The sequence below is a fragment of the Loxodonta africana genome, unplaced genomic scaffold (assembly GCF_030014295.1).
Source record: "Loxodonta africana isolate mLoxAfr1 unplaced genomic scaffold, mLoxAfr1.hap2 scaffold_67, whole genome shotgun sequence".
Classification (NCBI taxonomy): Eukaryota; Metazoa; Chordata; class Mammalia; order Proboscidea; family Elephantidae; genus Loxodonta; species Loxodonta africana.
Window position 1 is genome coordinate 458,737 of NW_026975400.1, and position 17,991 is coordinate 476,727.

Genomic DNA, 17,991 nt, shown 5'->3' on the forward strand with positions numbered 1-17,991 from the left:
TCTTCTAATGGTTGCTTCAGCCATTGAAATAGTAGCAGAGATGATACAAGGAGAGAATTGAAAAGATTTTACATTGAGTCTTGCCCTTTTGTTGCTCTTAAACCCTGAGAACCTGTGGGAGTGACCCCAGGCCAGCCTGCTGAATGATGAGGGACCATTGGAAAGAGGATCCAGCGGTTTCCCTGAGTTGATTTTATGAAACTGACTCGCAGGTGACCTGGAATCAAATTGTAGACACATGAGTAAGCCCTGCTGTGAGCCACTGTGGCTGGCCCAGATCAGAAGAACCCCAAATTGACAACCTGAAAAATTGTGAGCTTAGTAAATGGTTGTTTTTTTAAGACACTACCTTTTGGAGTCATCTGTTACACAGCAATACGTGACTGATACACCTGTTAACTTGGCCGTTTCTCTCACCAGGCAGTGAGGCAACTTCTCTAAGTCATTTCATCACCAAGAGCATCTGGCCTAGGGTCTGACATGTAGCTGTTTATACAGGAAATCTTTGTTGACTTAATGCACGAATGAGTAATACGAATTTTATGTGCGAGTCTGCACAAAATCATGTATGAATAAAAGCATGATTTTTTAAAAAATAAAATGAATTGAGGCTCAGAACTACCTGCTTACAAAATTGAGGGGAGTTTTTAACCTCACTTACTTTTAGGGTACTCCCTCCTCCAGATATGCAATAATTCCCAGGGTCTGGACCAGTGCTTGGAGAAGACCTTCAACACACCCATTGCCTCAGCCTATGTGGGTGATCTCTCTAGAAGCATTCGTTCTGCTGTTTCCATTCTCAGCTGGATCATGAGAACCTTGGTGGGGCTGTCAACAGCATAACAGGGTTTGTCTACTTATGTGCCTGCATCAGCCTTTGAAGTGCTGTAACCTACTCCAGGGCACTATCAAGAAGGAGGTCCTACCCCTTCCCAATGTCTAGGACCCTACTATCTGACTGTCACTCTTCCCCTGGGCTCCAGTTCCCTCAGTGTGATCACCTCAGTGAGCTGAGGCTTTTACCACAGACTCTTCAGAGTCTTGAAGTTTCAGGGCTTCAACACTGTGAGTCCAGCTATCTCCTTGAAATGAGGTAGGGAAGGAGGAAAAATGTAGGAAGATTTTATTTTCCATTTAATGTTGCAATAAAATTTCCTGCCCTGCATTTTTGAAGGGTCCTGCCTAACAATTCCCTCTGTTCTCTTCCAAGATGTAGGACGATGAAGAGTGAATGTTTGTTGTGTCATAATCTGCAGAAGGCTGCAAAGTGCACATGGGGTCCATTCCCCCGATGCTCACACTAGAGCACCCCACCCATGTGGAAATCTCTGCAAGTGTTACTGAGTCCCTCTCACATCCACAGTGAACAGCTTTCAGATTCTTATAAGAGGGAATTGTGTCCCAACACCAGCTGCTCCCTAGAAACCCTATGGGGCAGTTCTACTCTCGTATAGGGTCTCTGAGTCAGAATTGACTAGATGGCTACAGGTTTGGTTTTTTCTTTCAGCCAAGTGGTGAGAGTTTGATGTCAGCTCCATAATCATGTTATTAAAAAATAATGACAGGGTACCAGGTGAAAGTAACAAAACAAAACTGAAATGTAATGGCTTTTTCACATTTATTGGCCCCACAGAGTTCCTTCGAGGTGTTTACTTTTCACTAGATTCGGAGAAATCTTTGTGAGAGAGACAACAGCTTGAGATAGCTCCAAAATTACGTTTCCCTCCTTAATGTTAGGTTACATTAAGAGCTGGTTGGCTGGTTTATCATCTGCCTGCTTCACAAAAATAGAAGGCCCATGCAGGCAGGAACTTGTCTGTTGTGTTTGTCCGAGTATCCTGGTACATGGCACCTAAGAAGTGCTAAAAAATGATTTGAGCGAATGTGGGTGGGTTTTTATAAAAAACACTGTGTTGCTGTCTTTATTTAGTTAAATAGTGAAAACAGGGATAAGGAAAATGGAGACAATTATTTGTATAATTTAGAGTTACATAAGATGAGAATAGAAGTTGAATAATGAAGAGATAAAAAAATAAGCTGTACGGATGGAATGTACCCCCTTCCCTTTGCTTTGGAGGGAGACGTTTTAAAATTGGATTGTTTTTTTCCCTACTGATTTATAGGTTCTATATGTTAATTGAAAAGTTAGTCTTTTAGGAATCACAAATATTTCTATTGAGATACAATTCACCTGCCGTAACACTGCCTTTGAAAATATGCACAATACCGTGGCTTTTAGTATATGGGCAGACTTGGCACAACAGTCACCACTGTCTATCTTCAGAATATTTTCAGTGCCCCGTAAATAAAGGCCCTTGTTAATGAAGGCGTATTAACAGTCACCCTCATTACTCCTTTCCTCCAAGCCGTAGCAACGACTAATCTACTTCTGTCTGTGTTGGTTTGTTCTGGACATTTCACGTAAATGGAATCATGCAGGATGCGGTCATTTGTGTTTGGCTTCTTTCATTTAGCGTAATGTTCTCAAGGTTCGTCCATGTTGTGGCATGTATCAGTACTTGGTGCCTTTTTGTGGCTGAGTAATATTCCAGTCTATGAATATACCACATCCTGTCTATCAGGTCATGACATGTGGGTTCTCTCCACAGTTTGGCTGTTATGAATAACACTACTAGGAATACTCTGTGTAAGTTTGTATGTGAACATGCTTTTGATTCTCCGGGGTACAGACCTAGGAGTGCAATTGCAGTGTTGTGTGGTAATTCTCTGTTTAACTTTCTGCAGAATTGCCAAACCGTTTTCCAAAACAATTGGATCATTTTACATTTCCACCAGCGGTATTCCAGCTTCTCCACATCGTCGCCGACACTTGTTGTCCATCCTGTTGAGTTTAGCCATCTTACTGCTTTTGAAATAATAGTGCACTTTAGTTTAGATTTGAATTTCCCTGATGACTAATGAGGTTACGCTTCTTTTCCTGTGCTTGTTGACAGTTTCTGTATCTGCTTTTGAGAACTCTCTATTCAAATCCTTAGCCTGCAAACTTTTTTTCAGCTTTTTGCCTGTATTTTTACTCTCTTCATATACTTTTTGATATGCCAAAGATCTATAGATCTTAACAGTTTTAGCCTTCATATTTTGGGATTTTTAAAAAGTCTTTCTCTTTTATCAATAAAAAGAAAATAAAAACTTCTAAAATTTTTATGGTTGCATATTTTAGTTTTAAATATTCGATCCATCTGGAATTTTGTTTTGTGTAAGGTTGTTTTGTGTAAGGTATGAGAAAAAGGATGAAAACATTTTTACAGGTGGTCTGAGTGATTACCAAATTGCTACAAACGCTCCTTTTCCCATGACCCATATCTTGACTGCATTTTCCCGTAGTCCGTACAGAGAAGCCTTTTTACAAAGGGAGGCCACCATTCCCAGCCATTTCATTTTAAGGTTTGTTTTCTGCAATTAAATCCCTTGTGTATCTTATCTACACACCTTTTCTTTTAAGCTAATACAAATTTTGTGTGAGTAGGACCTTGGCGAGTGTAAGATGGGCTTGAATTTCATAACTGGTTCCGTGTGGTGCAGCCCAGCAGACGGACAGACAGAAGCAGGGGCTGCAGAGGAGACAGAAGCTATGAGAACAGGAGCCTCTAGAGATTTGCTGTGGAATTTCACATAAAGCTCTAGACTTTTCTGTGTAAACTTATCATCATATATGGACATCACCTTAGAACAGACAGAGAATAATGCTTTAAAAGTTAGACATTCCTAAGGAAGGTGTTCATTCCTTAGCAGATGCTGAGAAGTGTATGTGTTTTGGTGAAGATATGTACCCATTTCTACTGGGTATGTATCTAGAAGTAGCATTGCTGGGTCCTAGGATATATGTATGTTCACAGCTCTTGTAAATACAGACAAAACATTTTTAAACTGGTTGTATCAAATTACACTTCCAGTAGCGGTAGATTAGAGCTCCATTTACTCCACGTTATACCCAATAGTTGGTATTTTCCATCCTTTCCATTTTAGCCATTCTGGCGTGTAGGGGATAGTATCACATTATGGCTTTTTATTAGAATTTCTCTGATAACCAGTGAAGTTTTGTCACTTTTCATATGTTTCTTGGCCATATAGAAATCTTTTATACAGTGTACAAGTATTCGCTCATTTTTCTATTGAACTGTCCGCTTCCTTTTTCCTTTTTGGATTGTTCTTTATGTATTCCAGAACCAAGTCAGTATTAGGATATATGTATTGCAAATAACTTCTGCTACCACATGAATTCACCCTTGTGGCTTGTCGTGAACTTTCAGATGCAAACACCCGTCTTTTACAAAAACAAGCAAATGTGTAGACATAAAAGTTTATTAGGGGTTACCAGGGGCAGGAAGGAGGAAATAAAGTGGTGTTCCTGCATATGGAGACTGAGTTCTGGTTAACAGTGGTAGGAAAGTCACATTGATTAAGGGCAGGGTTGCACAGCCAATTAATGGTAATTACTGTCAGTTGTTCAGTCACCAAAGGTTGTGTGGTATGTTTACAACAACAACGATGAGCAGCTGCTGGGGCAACATAATAGTACTCAACGGATGAGGCGTATTCTTTTATTATACTTTTCTCTATTTTCTAATTTGTTTTTGTAACATGCTACTGTTCAAATTTATAAAATGTTTGCATGATGAAAGTGGATAACAAGGTCTATCCCACCCATTACATCCTTCTAAGGTTTAAATGAGGGACTACATGCCATCAGCAGAGGCTCAGCCTTGGTTGGCACTCGATAAATACTTGATTTCTCCCACTCTTCTGGCTCACTGTCTTCTCCCCTGGTTTATTTGCTCTTCTCTTTCGAGCTGGAAGCATGTGACCACCAGGCTTCCCGACACCATCATTCTGCTTTCCATACCAATGTTATTGTAGTCTTGGGTTCCTGGGCAGCCTCTCCACAGGTTTAATTCTTTCACTTCTGTTCATTTATTGTTTAAATATATTCGTTTAATTTTGTCCTGCTTGTAGAAGTATATTCTAGTCATTGAAAATTTGGAGACTACCCCAACACACATGGGAACACCATGAGTAAGAATAGACTCCACGGCAATGGGTTTTATATGTGTGTCGCACACATTTATGTATATTCACTTAAATATTATATCCTGCTCCTTTCACTCATATTATATTTCCATGATAAAGTTTTGTTTATTTTACAGACAACATCAAATTGTTTTATTATATTCTGCTGTGTGCAAGGAGTATATAATTTTAGCAATTTGAGTATAGTTGAAATATTAAATGTGCATGTTTCTGGTAATCTTCAACCTATACTTAAATCTTTTAACAAAAATCTTTGCTATTGAACCTTTTTTTTTATTTGTTATTCAGCATTCTTTAACACTAGGAGATAGTCTCAGGATCAACTCAGATCATATTTTCTCCCTCTTACACACGAAGGCCCTTAAAGTATTCAAAGATTGTCGTTGTTGTTGTTAGGTGCCGTCGGGTTGGTTCTGACTCATAGGGACCCTATGCACAACAGAACGGAACACTGCCTGGTCCTGCGCCATCCTTACAATCATTGTTATGCTTGAGCTCATTGTTGCAGCCACTGTGTCAATCCCCCTCATTGAGGGTCACCCTCTTTTCCGCTGACCCTGTACTCTGCCAAGCATGACGTCCTTCTCCAGGGACTGATCTCTCCTGACAACATATCCAAAGTATATAAGACGCAGTCTCGCCATCCTTGCCTCTAAGGAGCATTCTGGCCGCACTTTTTCCCAAACAGATTTGTTCGTTCTTTTGGCAGTCCATGGTATATTCAATATTCTTCACCAACACCACAATTCAAAGGCGTCAACTCTTCTTCGGTCTTCCTTATTCATTTTCCAGCTTTCACATGTATATGATGTGATTGAAAATAGCATGGCTTGCGTCAGGCGCACCTTAGTCTTCAGGGTGACATCTTTGCTCTTCAACACTTTGAAGAGGTCCTTTGCAGCAGATTTGCCCAATGCAATGTGTCTTTTGATTTCTTGACTGCTGCTTCCATGGCTGTTGATTGTGGATCCAAGTCAAATGAAATCCTTGACAACTTCAATCTTTTCTCCATTTCTCATGATGTTGCACATTGGTCCAGTTGTGAGGATTTTTGTTTTCTTTATGTTGCAGTGTAATCCATACTGGAGGCTGTGGTCTTTGATGTTCATTAGTAAGTGCTTCAAGTCCTCTTCACTTTCAGCAAGCAGGGTTGTGTCATCTGCATAATGAAGGTTGTTAATGAGTCTTCCTCCAATCCTGATGCCCCGTTCTTTTTCATATAGTCCAGATTCTCGTATTATTTGTTCAGCATACAGATTAAATAGGTATGGTGAAAGAATACAACCCTGACGCACACCTTTCCTGACTTTAAACCAATCAGTATCCCCTTGTTCTGTCTGAACAACTGCCTCTTAATCTATGTAAAGGTTCCTCATGAGCACAATTAAGTATTCTGGAATTCCCATTCTTCCCAGTGTTATCCATAGTTTGTTATGATCCACACAGTTGAATGCCTTTGCATAGTCAATAAAACACAGGTAAACATCCTTCTGGTAGTCTCTGCTTTCAGCCAGGATCCATCCAACATCAGCAAGGATATCCCTGGTTCCACGTCCTCTTCTGAAACTGGCCTGAATTTCTGGCAGTACCCTGTCGATATACTGCTGCAGCCGTTTTTGAAAGATCTACAGCAAAATTTTGCTTGTGTGTGATATTAATCATATGGTTCTATAATTTCCACATTCGTTTGGGTCACCTTTCTTGGGAATAGGCATAAATATGGATCTCTTCCAAAAAATATATATATATATATATTTCTTTTTTTTTTTTTTTCCAATCAGTTGGCCAGGACGCTGTCTTCCATATTTCCTGGCATAGACGAGTGAGCATCTCCAGCGCTGCATCTGTTTGCTGAAACATCTCTATTGATATTCCATCAATTCCTGGAGCCTTGTTTTTCGCCAATGCCTTCAGAACAGCTTTGACTTTTCTTCCTTCAGTACCATTGGTTCCTGATCATAGGCCACCTCTTGAAATGGTTGAATAGTGACCAATTCTTTTTGGTATAATAATTCTGTGTATTCCTTCCATCTTCTTTTGATGCTTCCTGCGTCGTTTAATATTTTCCCCATGGAATCCTTCACTTTCGCAACTCGAGGCTTGAATTTTTTCTTCAGTTCTTTTAGCTTGAGAAACACCGAGCATGTTCTTCCCTTTTGGTTTTCCATCTCCAGCTCTTTGCACATGTCATTATAATACTTTACTTTGTCTTTTTGAGAGGCCCTTTGAAATCTTCAGTTCTTTTATTTCATCAATTCTTCCTTTTGCTTTAGCTGCTCGAGGTTCGAGAGCAAGTTTCAGAGTCTCCTCTGACACCCATCTTGGTCTTTTCTTTCTTTCCTATCTTTTCAGTGACCTCTTGCTTTCTTCATGGATGATGTCCTTGATGTCATTCAAAAACTTGTCTTGTCTTCGGTAACTAGTGTTCAATGTGTCAAATTTATTCTTGAGATGGTCTCTAAATTCAGGTGGGATATTTTTGCTGTCATGGACTTGCTCTGATTTTCCTCAATTTCAGCTTGAACTTGAATATGAGCAATTGATGGTCTGTTCCACAGTCAGCCCCTGGCCGTTTTGTGACTGATGATATTGAGCTTTTCCATCGTCTCTTTCCACAGATGTAGTCAATTTGATTTCTGTGTGTTCCATCTGGCGAGGTCCATGTGTATAGTCACCGTTTATGCTGGTGAAAGAAGGTATTTGCAATGAAGAAGTCATTGGTCTTGCAAAATTCTATCATTTGATCTCCGGCATTGTTTCTATCACCAAGGCCGTATTTTCCAACTACTGATCCTTCTTTATTTCCAGCTTTTGCATTCCAATAGCCAGTAATTATCAATGCATCTTGATAGCACGTTCGATCAATTTCAGACTGCAGCAGCCGAAAAAAATCTCCTATTTCTTCATCTTTGGCCCTGGTGGTTGGTGTGTAAACTTGAATAATAGTTGTGTTAACTGGTCTTTCTTGTAGGAGTGTGGATATTATCCTATCATTGACAGCGTTGTATTTCACGATAGATCTTGAAATGTTCTTTTTGACGATGAATGCAACATCATTCCTCCTCGAGTTGTCATTCCCAGCGTAGAAGACTATATGATTGTCTGATTCAAAATGGCCAGTACCAGCCCATTTCAGCTCACGAATGCCTAGGATATTGATGTTTGTGCATTCCATTTCATTTTTGATGATTTCCAATTTTCCAAGATTCATAATTCGTACATTCCAGGTTCCAATTATTAATGGATGTTTGCAGCTATTTCTTCTCATTTTGAGAAGTGCCATATCAGCAGATGAAGGTCCTGAAAGCTTTACTCCATCCATGTCATTAAGGTTGACTCTACTTTGAAGAGGCAGCTCTTCCCCAGTCATGTTTTGAGTGCCTTCCAACCTGGGGGGGTCATCTTCCGGCCATATATCAGACAGTGTTCCGTTGCTGTTCCTAAGGTTTTCACTGGCTAATGCTTTCCAGAAGTAGATTTCCGGGTCCTTCTTCCTAGGCTCTCTTGTCTGGAAGCTCAGCTGAAACCTGTCCTCCATGGGTTACCCTGCTGGTATCTGAATACCGGTGGCATAGCTTCCAGCATCACAGCAACACACAAGCCCCCACAATATGACAAACTGTCAGACACGTGGGGGTAGCAAACTATGATTTCATTCATCATTTTCATTTTTTCATTCAATCAATATTTAGAAAGATTCCATGTGCCAGGAATAGTCTACATCATGTGGACGCAGTGGTGAAAGGTACACATTGTCCCTGCCATTGTGAAGGGGACACCCAGTGCGGGTGGGAGGGGGACTGGTAAAATGCAGTCCAGAGAAAGGACAGACCATGCTCCAGGAACCACACTGGACTTCAGAGAGCTTTGTTGGCTGCCGTTCATCTGTCCGGCTTCTAGATGTCAGAGTGCCCTCAGGCTCAGTGCTTAGTCCTCTCTCTCTATATAGACACCCTCTCTCTAGGATGTCTCAGTGAGTCGGTGGCTGTCTGTAGCTGAGGATGTGATGTTTACACCTCCATCCATTTCAACTCCTCCTGGTTCATGACTTCTATTCAAATGTCAGCGTAACTCTCTGTACTGAGTTCTTCATCTGTAAAATGTGCCTTATAATGATACATTCCTCACATGGGTATCATGCAGAGCAAGTATCTTAAGAAAGGAGAAACCCTCACAAGAGTCCTGGCACCAGTAAGTGTTAGCTGTCAGTATTATTACCTGCCATCTCCACGTAGATGTCTAACAGCTATGCCATGTTATCAACGCCATGAAACAATTCTTGGTCCCAACCCCATTCCACCCTTATCGATGAATTTCTCAGGGCTTCAGTGATGGGAATGTGTGCGTTTTCCCACATAATGGACATGGCTAATAAAGGTTGGTCTGGTCCTTCATAATAAGTTGCTCCAAAGTTTATATGGGTGGACTCAGACAAGTGATAGCCAACTAATATAGACAAAAAATAGAACTCTCAGCTGCTCATATTTGTACTCTCAGCCTAGAATATCTGGTGAGGGTACTATATGGACTGAATTGTGTAACCCCAAAGGTACGTTGAAATCCTAACTACTGTACCTATAAATGTGACCTGATTTGGATATAGGGGATTTTTAAAATTATTTTAATGAGGCCATACCAGTGTAGGGTGGGTCCTAAACCTAATCCCTTGTGAGTTACAAAAAGAACAGAATAGACACAGACACAAACAGGGGAAGAGGGAGACAGACAAAGGGGAAGATAATCTACAAGGCCAGGAACGCAAAGGGTGGCTGGAAGCTGCTAGAAGCTGAAGTAGACATGAGCCATGCCCTGAATTCCTACTTCTAGCCTCCCGAACTGTGAGAAAATAAATATCTGTTCTTTAAAGCCACCCAATAGTGTTATTTTTTTCTTATGGCAGCCCTAGATGACTAACACATACCCATGGTTATCCATGAAGCCTGGTGTAAAATAGTGTTCTCCCCTCCTTGTCTAGCCCACCCGAATCCTGCTATTTCCTTATCAGTGTCCTCTGCCTTCACTAAGAGCTACAACAGAGTCGGCTTGATGCTGATGCATAGAAATGCAGTTTATTTTTTAGTTTATATTTATGATTGACTAGCATTAATTTCAATGGTTTGTTAATTTTTCTGTGGAGGCATTTCTGTAATCTATGAGTAATAGCAGTTGCAGCTTTTCCTTCTTTTTGTTGTCGCTTTGTTCTAGCTTGGGCCTCCAGTGTTAAATATTTAATATAAATAATGATAGAAAGCATCCTTATTTTTTTAAAGAATTTTTTTGTGTGCTTTAAGTGAAAGTTTTCAAATCAAGTCAGTCTCTCACACAAAAACGCGTATGCACCTTGCTACACACTCCCAATTACTCTCCCCCTAATGAGACAGCCTGCTCTCTCCCTCCACTCTCTCTTTTCGTGTCCTTTTCGCCAGCTTCTAAACCCCCTCCACCCTCTCATCTCCCTTCCAGGCAGGAGATGCCAACATAGTCTCAAGTGTCCACCTGATTCAAGAAGCTCACTCCTCACCAGCATCCCTCTCCAACCCATTGTCCAGTCCAATCCATGTCTGAAGAGTTGGCTTCGGGAATGGTTCCTGTCCTGGGGCAACGGAAGGTCTGGGGGTCATGACCACTGGGATCCTTCCAGTCTCAGTAAGACCATTAAGTATGATCTTATGAGAATTTGGGGTCTGCATCCCACTGTTCTCCTGCTCCCTCAGGGTTTCTCTGTTGTGTTCCCTGTCAGGGCAGTCATTGGTTGTAGCCGGGCACCATCTAGTTCTTCTGGTCTCAGGATGATGTAGTAACTGATTCACGTGGCCCTTTCTGTCTCCTGGGCTCGTAATCACCTCGTGTCCTTGGTGTTCTTCATTCTCCTTTGATCCAGGTGAGTTGAGACCAATGGATGAACCTTAGATGGCTGCTTTCTAATGTTTAAGACGCCAGACGCCAGTCTTCAAATTGGGAAAGCATCCTTATTTTAATGCTAATTAATTTTAAAGAGAATGTCCCACATTTCACCATGAACTATCATGCCAGTTGTATTTTTCCAACTTAAGGAACTCCTTTTCTGGTCCATGATTGCTCAGAGTCCTTATCTCTCAGTGTGATTGGATTTTATCAACTGCTTTGTCCCCATCTCTTGAGGTGAACATGTCTTTTCTTCTTCCATCTGTGCTTATGGTGAATTAAATTATTAAATCTTTAATGTTCACTCAAGCTTGCATGCTGATGATAAACCCCCTTGATGATGGCGTATTACCTGGTTTATACTTTGCTGGATTTCCTTTGCCAGTATTTTATGTAGGTTTTTGCATCTCAGTTACTTAGTGTGCTTGCCCTGTAACTCTTCTTCTACGATCCTTGTCTAATTTGGTGTCAATATTAAACTAGCCTTAGGGATGAAGTAGAGGAGCATCTCATCTTTTTCTCTTCTTTTCTGACTTTGCACAAGACTAAAATGCTCTGTTTCTTGCCTGTTTGCTGCAACCTGAATGAAAGTGGTCTCGGCCTCCTATTTTCTTAGGGAGATCTTGAACTACTGACCCATTTTGTGTAGTGATTAAAGGTCTTTTCTGGTGCTACTTAGAAAAATTTCCACTGCATGTTCTAGGCTGCTAGGATTTCATCTTTGAATGTTATGTTGTTATCACTATTTTCAGTCTCATCCACGTCAATTAATCAATCCCAGATTTTCCCTCATTTTTCCAAAGTCAAACTCTACATCTATTCCTGGTACCAATTCCCTTATCTAAGACTTGTTTGCAAACAAAAATACAACCCAGCCTCTTTGAGTCCATGATGTGAGAATACAGTCCCATATAACTTTTTTTGTAACTGTTTTTCTTGTTAAGTGTTTCTCCTCTTTTTTTTTTTTTGTTCATTTCCCACGTATCTAGCAGTTTCAAAGTTGTGCACTTCAGGTTGAGGTCATTAGCTGGATTGACTCCGTGCAGGGCCATGGGGTGCCAGTTGCAAATGGGCATCCAAAGAGCACTCCTCTAGAACTAGGAGGCAGGAGGATGTGGTTGGGCGGTTGCGGGGGCGGGGGAGGGAACTGGGCAGGGCTGTGTGGAGAGGGGCGCCCAGGGGAGGTGCCAGGTCGGAGGCTGCCCCACCACAATCTCACGTGCATCAGGAAGGAGCTGGCTGCAGGAGCCTTTCGCCAGGCTTTCCCTGAACTCAGACCCGCTAGGCTCACAGGTCCCACCAGAACTAGGGGAAGCCTGAGTCTACCGAGGTCAAGTCCCAGGGTACACCCCTGAGCCCAGTCACAGTGCTTATGCTGGGATAGGAGGGCAGAGGAGGCGTATGGGGACTTGGGTCCAGAGGGTGACCCAGAAAGGGTGGGAGAGTTGTGGTCACCCTAGGACTCTGGCTCTGCACGTGAAGGGCCCCAGGTTGCACTTCCAGGAGGAGAAGGCAAAGCCACAGAGCCCACACTGCTCACACAAACAATCCCCCACCCCCCTCTGCCCTTTCTCCAGGCGGGACGCCCCTCCTGTGCTGTCCTCAGAAGGGCTCTTCAGGGACCACACCCCTAGTTTGCGGAGCAGCAGAGCCTGCCCCAGTCTGGACTAGGGACTTTATTTCTTCCACTCTCACCACTGGCTGACGGCAGACTCCTGTCTCCACAGACTAAAGAGGAATTATCAAAATGAGCTCGAAACTCTAGATTTGAGTTAAGGATCATAAATTAACACAGAGAAATACAACTTTAACAACAAAGACCTGTTTGGAGCCCCAGTTGGAATTAAAAAAAAAAAAACTTGAACAGAGGGAGTGATAAAGGCTTCCTTCTTTTGCCATCCTCTCTCGGTGGTCCCAAGCTTTCTCATCTCCCACCTCACAAGACTGTATCAACTGCTTTGAGACTTTTAGAATAAAGATCCCCAGGCGTATCACTGCTGTTACCCTGTGAGGATTTCCCCAGTGCTGGGTTAGACTAAGACAGAATCCTTCCAAGGCTTCCAGGGCCAGTGTACTGGACGGTCAACACACAGAGCCTCAGAGCCCACTTCATTTTTCCTGCAGTTGGGCATGACCCCAGGGACATGACCCTGAGAGTGCTGACACTTCCTGAAGCCAGTGACCCTCCCCCTGGGCTTCTCTCTGCCTGGGTCTCAGAATCTCTGAGGCCAACTTGTACCCTCGGAAGTGTTTCTGCTGAAGGACACGTAAACAGCACTGTGGATTTGTGTCCTGCAGTCTGCAAAACTGCCTCCCCTGAGTGGGGTGAGGAGCTACTGAAATACTGAAATCATTGAAACTAGCAGAAGCCACAGCTCATGGTGCTGGGAGAAAACTGGGAAGGACGGAGAGGTGAAGAGGCTATAAAGGCCCAGGTGTGAAGGCGACCATGGGCCAGGATGTCCTGAAGTCGCAAAGCTGACCAATGCTGAGTGCCCTAAAACCTGCCACTCCTGTGCCCATCTCTTCTTTCAATGGACAAAGTCTTCCCCTGCTCTTATGTGCCTGGGCTGGAAGGGCCTTTGACTTAGAACATGAAGCAGCCTCCAGAGCCTCTTGGGGCAAGTGATGGTCAAGGAGGCTCTGCCTAACCCCACCCTGCCCTTCCCAGTTGTCAGAGGACCAGGAATTTCAGTCTTCCAGCTCCTGGGCTGATCTAGTGACTCGTAACAGGATTTCACTGGAACTGGAAGGTGTTGAAGACAGGAAGTACTCCTGGGTTTCTTCACCCAGCTGAATGCCTAGTTCCTGGTCTTATTACACGGCTTACATTCAGGATAAGAAGAGGCGTTTGGAGCTTTACGCATGACCTCTTAGCAGCGGTTTCTGTTCAGGAGTGAAGAGGTAAAAAGAAAGCAGTGTCTACTAAGTCCTTTTCCAAGAGTCTCAGGAAATTCTCACGAAGACCCTCTCAGGTAAGGACTGATGGGAAATGCCTTGGTTTAATATTAAACTTTGCCTTGACACATTTTGTTTATGGAGGGCATATACAATATTGTCCGCTCAAGGAAGCACTGTAATTCTTATCTAGACTTTATGTAGAATGAGTATATATAAAACCTAAACTTGGTCCTTAAGCAACGGGTTACCTCTCAGAGAAGGCCTATGGGAAGGTTTCTACCAAATTCTGTGGTGCTGCCATTGCTCCAAGGAGCCCAGGTGGTGCCAAGTTTGAGCACTCGGCTGTTAACTGAAGGTTAGTTTTTTGAACCCACCAAAAGGCTCTAAGGAGTAAAGACCTGGCGAACTGCTTCCATTAAGATTACAAACCAGGAAACCCTATCAGGGCAGTTCTCCTTTTACACTGGGCCGCAATGACTCAGAAACCCACTCGATGGCACCTAGCAATAACAACAGGAAGCTGTTGCCCCCAATGTGCTTGAAGTGCCTCTCTGGGGAAGGCTGGCCTTCACAGCCAGCTCATGGCCACACGGGAACTGAGACTCATGTTTTGTTGCCACACCTTAGTTTCAGTCAGTAAATTTATTTTCCAGTTTATTGACGAGACTTGACTACAGACATCTCTCAGGTATTGTCAAAATTAATTCCATTCTCTACTAATGATTTGCCAGGATGTATTTCCAAGCATTTCCAAGAGACTGGAAAAACTTTCCAAAGAGGCTTGTCCAGCGCCATGTTGTGCAGTAACTACAGTGTTGACGTAGTATATTAACCACATAGTTTCCACGTTTTCTGCTTTCCTTAAATAACAACTGAAATTCCAAGTCTACCACCTGAAGTACTTCCCGTAGTGTTTCACTTAGAAGTCTGGTGGTGATGAATTCTCTCAGTTTTCTTTCCCCTAAGAATGGCATTATTTGAGCTTTACTCCTGAAGGTAATGATACATAGATACATGATACATAGAATTCTGGGTTAATATTTCCATCTTTCAGGGTTGAAAAAATGTTGTTTCACAATCTTTTTTTTTTTGGCTTCCATGGCTTCTGATAGTGAATACAGAGTCATTCAAATTATTTTTCTCAGGTGAAATGTGTTGTTTTCTCTCTACCTCCTTCCTGAGTATTTTCTTGACCTTTGTTATTCTGCAGTTGATTTATATATATATGTGTGTGTCAACTGTTTTTCCCCTCCCGGGTATGTCTGTAAGTTCAGTACACTGTTTTTTTCTTTTTACATGCTGCTGTTAAAAAATATATATATATATATATTAGTAATGTACTTACAAATATACTTGGGATGTGGCGTAAGGCCCACTGGGTTGGCAAAAAACCCATAACCCGCAGAATATTTTTGTGCAAATTCGGTATTGGGGCATGGAATTCTTTAACTTGCTGTGGTTTGCTGAACTTCTTGAATCTGTAAGTTTATGTCTTTCACCACATTTGGAAAGTGTTCAGCCAGTATTTTTTCAAATACTATTTTCTTCACCACACGTTTTGTCCACTTCTTCTGGAGTTCCAATAAATAAGCTTTTTGTCTAGTTCTTGAGGCACTGTCCATTTTTTTCCATATTTTCCTCTCAGTTTGCAGAATGGATATTTTCTACTGATCTATTTCAAGTATTTAGTTTTTTTCTCTGTCATCACCATTCTGCTATTGTGAAAATATCAACTGAATTTTTGATTTCTACGATTGTACTTTTAACATGTAAAATTTTCATTTGCAAATAGCACCTATTATCTTTCCATTTATTTAAAAAGTGTCCCTGTTATTTCTTGGATTAGAATAGCATTTTAAAATCTGTTTCTTATGATTTTGAGAGTACAAGTCCTGCTTAAATTTTATGGAGAATTTTTTTGTTTTTAGCAGTCGATTGACCCAGTTATGTTCAGGCTCCAAGTTCTGTCCCATCTTCTGTATTCTATGGTTGAAATGTTAGTTCAATTTTTGAAGGCTTTGCAGCTGTATTAAAGTCTAATCTATGTGAGCGCCACTCAGTATGGAACCTTGATGGCATTCTAACCCATAGTGCGGGTCTTAAAGGATTTGATAATGCTTCTTTGGGTCAGGGCAATGGATACGCACCTGAGGGGTGAACCAGGAGTTCATAGCAAGTCTGCAGAATCTCTTTCTTGCACAGCCTCCTCTTTCTCTTTCTCTTCTGCTCTCTGAGTTCAGAAGGAGTGCTTTCCTGGCCCACTGGTGGGAATGCTGGGGCTTTAATCTCCTCATTCTGTTGTGCACATCAGTGACTGGTTCTGCCTATGGGGCCAAAGCACTGGACAACCAGCCAAAAGGCTGGCAGTTTGAACCTGTCAAGAAGCGCCTCAGAAGACAAGCCTGGCGATCAGCTTTTGAAAAGTCTCACCCTTTGAGGTAGAATTGACTAGGTGTCAGTTAACAGCAGACAGAGAGAAAATGTAATGGAGCTTTCTCTACAATATTTGGTTCTTCCATACTCTGGTCAGAGAGAAGGATTCTCCTCTGCCAGAGTTTCAGGTGTCTGCCCACCTGCCCAGCTGCCTGTCTCTCTCCTTTGTGGACCTTCTATCCCATTTATATGAGAGAGGGCTTCTCTCGGGGCTGTTTCTGTCCACAACGGGTGTGCAGCTGTGAGATTTGGGCTCATTTAATTTCAGCCTCTGGAATGTTCATACTTTATGTTCTGGCTCCGCCCCGCCCCCATCCACCTTCAACACTTTCCTTTGCAGAGTCCTGAGATAGTGTCCCATGCATTTGTCCAGATACTTAGTTGTCAGATACCAGCATAGCCACCGGGGAAGTGTTGGTTGTGGTTGCGGGGAGGGACTGTACACTGAAGGAGCTGCAAGACCTGGCTGCCTTGTGTGAGCAGGACGGGGGTGTGCTGAGGAGTGGGTGCTGAAGGTGCTGAGTCAAGGGGCGTTTAATATAAAGTTGGGTCAAGGAGAGTTTGTTGACAAGGATTTATTGCCGTAGCAAGGGTTCTGGAAATGGGTTTAATATGCTGTGGGATTGCTTTTGGAAGCTTAGAAAAGGCAATGGCCCACATTCTCTGAAATCGAAATGCCAGACCTGCTGTGTCAGATGTTGGAAGAGGGATTAAAAGCCTCCAATATGTGGGCACGTCTGAGTTAGTCTTCTATAAGACCATTTCTTGGAGGTCCTGAAGGATACCCATTTCATCAGAAGAATAAGGAATGCGGAGATGAGGGGAGCACCAGCAACACAGAGCTTTCCAATATGTATACTTTGTAGGGAGTCCCTGGACACCACAAACAGTTAAGTGCTTGACTATTATCCGAAAGTCTGGCAGTTTGGCAGTTTGAACGTACTCAGAGGGTCCTTGGAAGACAGTCCTGGCCATCTGCTACTAAAGGATGAAAGCCTTAAAAACACTATTGAACAGTTAGTTCTACTATGCCCACATGGGGTGGTCATGAGTCAGAAATGACTTGATGACAACTAACAGCAACAATCGTCTATAGGCTCAGGTTGTTAGTGGGAGCTGGGCTGCCTAGTAGCAATGCAAATCATGGGATCCCAGCTCCACAGAGGCCAGGTGGAAGTACTTAACTGTCAGAAACAAGTTGTGTGTGATTCCAATAATGGTCAGCAGGTCAGAGTAGTAGTTATCTATTGGGGCATAATAGATTCTCCCCAAACTTAGCAGGTGTGAGTTAAATGGAAAATTAATATTCAACTCATTCTGATAAATTTGGAACTAGACAAAAATTTTGGTATCACTCAACATAGTTTTCAGGTGAAGGAATAAACTGGAAAATTTAAATAACTAGTATAAGTATAATAAGAGATTTTTCAAATAATGATGATATAATTGCATACCTGAATAAAAGACAAATACATCAAAATCAATAGTTTGTCTCCAGCATAGACATGAGGGTCTCAAATTGGCAAGGGTGAGAAGGGCAGACCGTTCTCTTTCCCCTACTACTTGACTGGATCAAACTGTGTTCAAAACTGTAAAATATTTAGGAAAACATTGTTTTGACCAGAGCAGCAAAGGACTTCTATGACGAAAACTAATGTACTAAAATACATAAAATGAAACCTGAATATATGCAAAAAAATGCCA

At 42.2% G+C, this 17,991-nt stretch overlaps 2 long non-coding RNA genes across 3 annotated transcripts in view; both read left to right on the forward strand.

The window, feature by feature from the left end:
* Positions 1-17,991, forward strand: part of LOC135229952 (uncharacterized) — a 324,439-nt gene that overhangs the window by 156,025 nt on the left and 150,423 nt on the right. The window lies entirely within an intron of this gene.
* LOC135229953 (uncharacterized) overlaps positions 1-17,991 on the forward strand; it is a 168,827-nt gene that overhangs the window by 128,999 nt on the left and 21,837 nt on the right. The window contains exon 2 of the long non-coding RNA XR_010320630.1: positions 12,531-13,928. This is a non-coding gene — a long non-coding RNA (uncharacterized LOC135229953). The remainder of the gene's footprint in view (positions 1-12,530; positions 13,929-17,991) is intronic.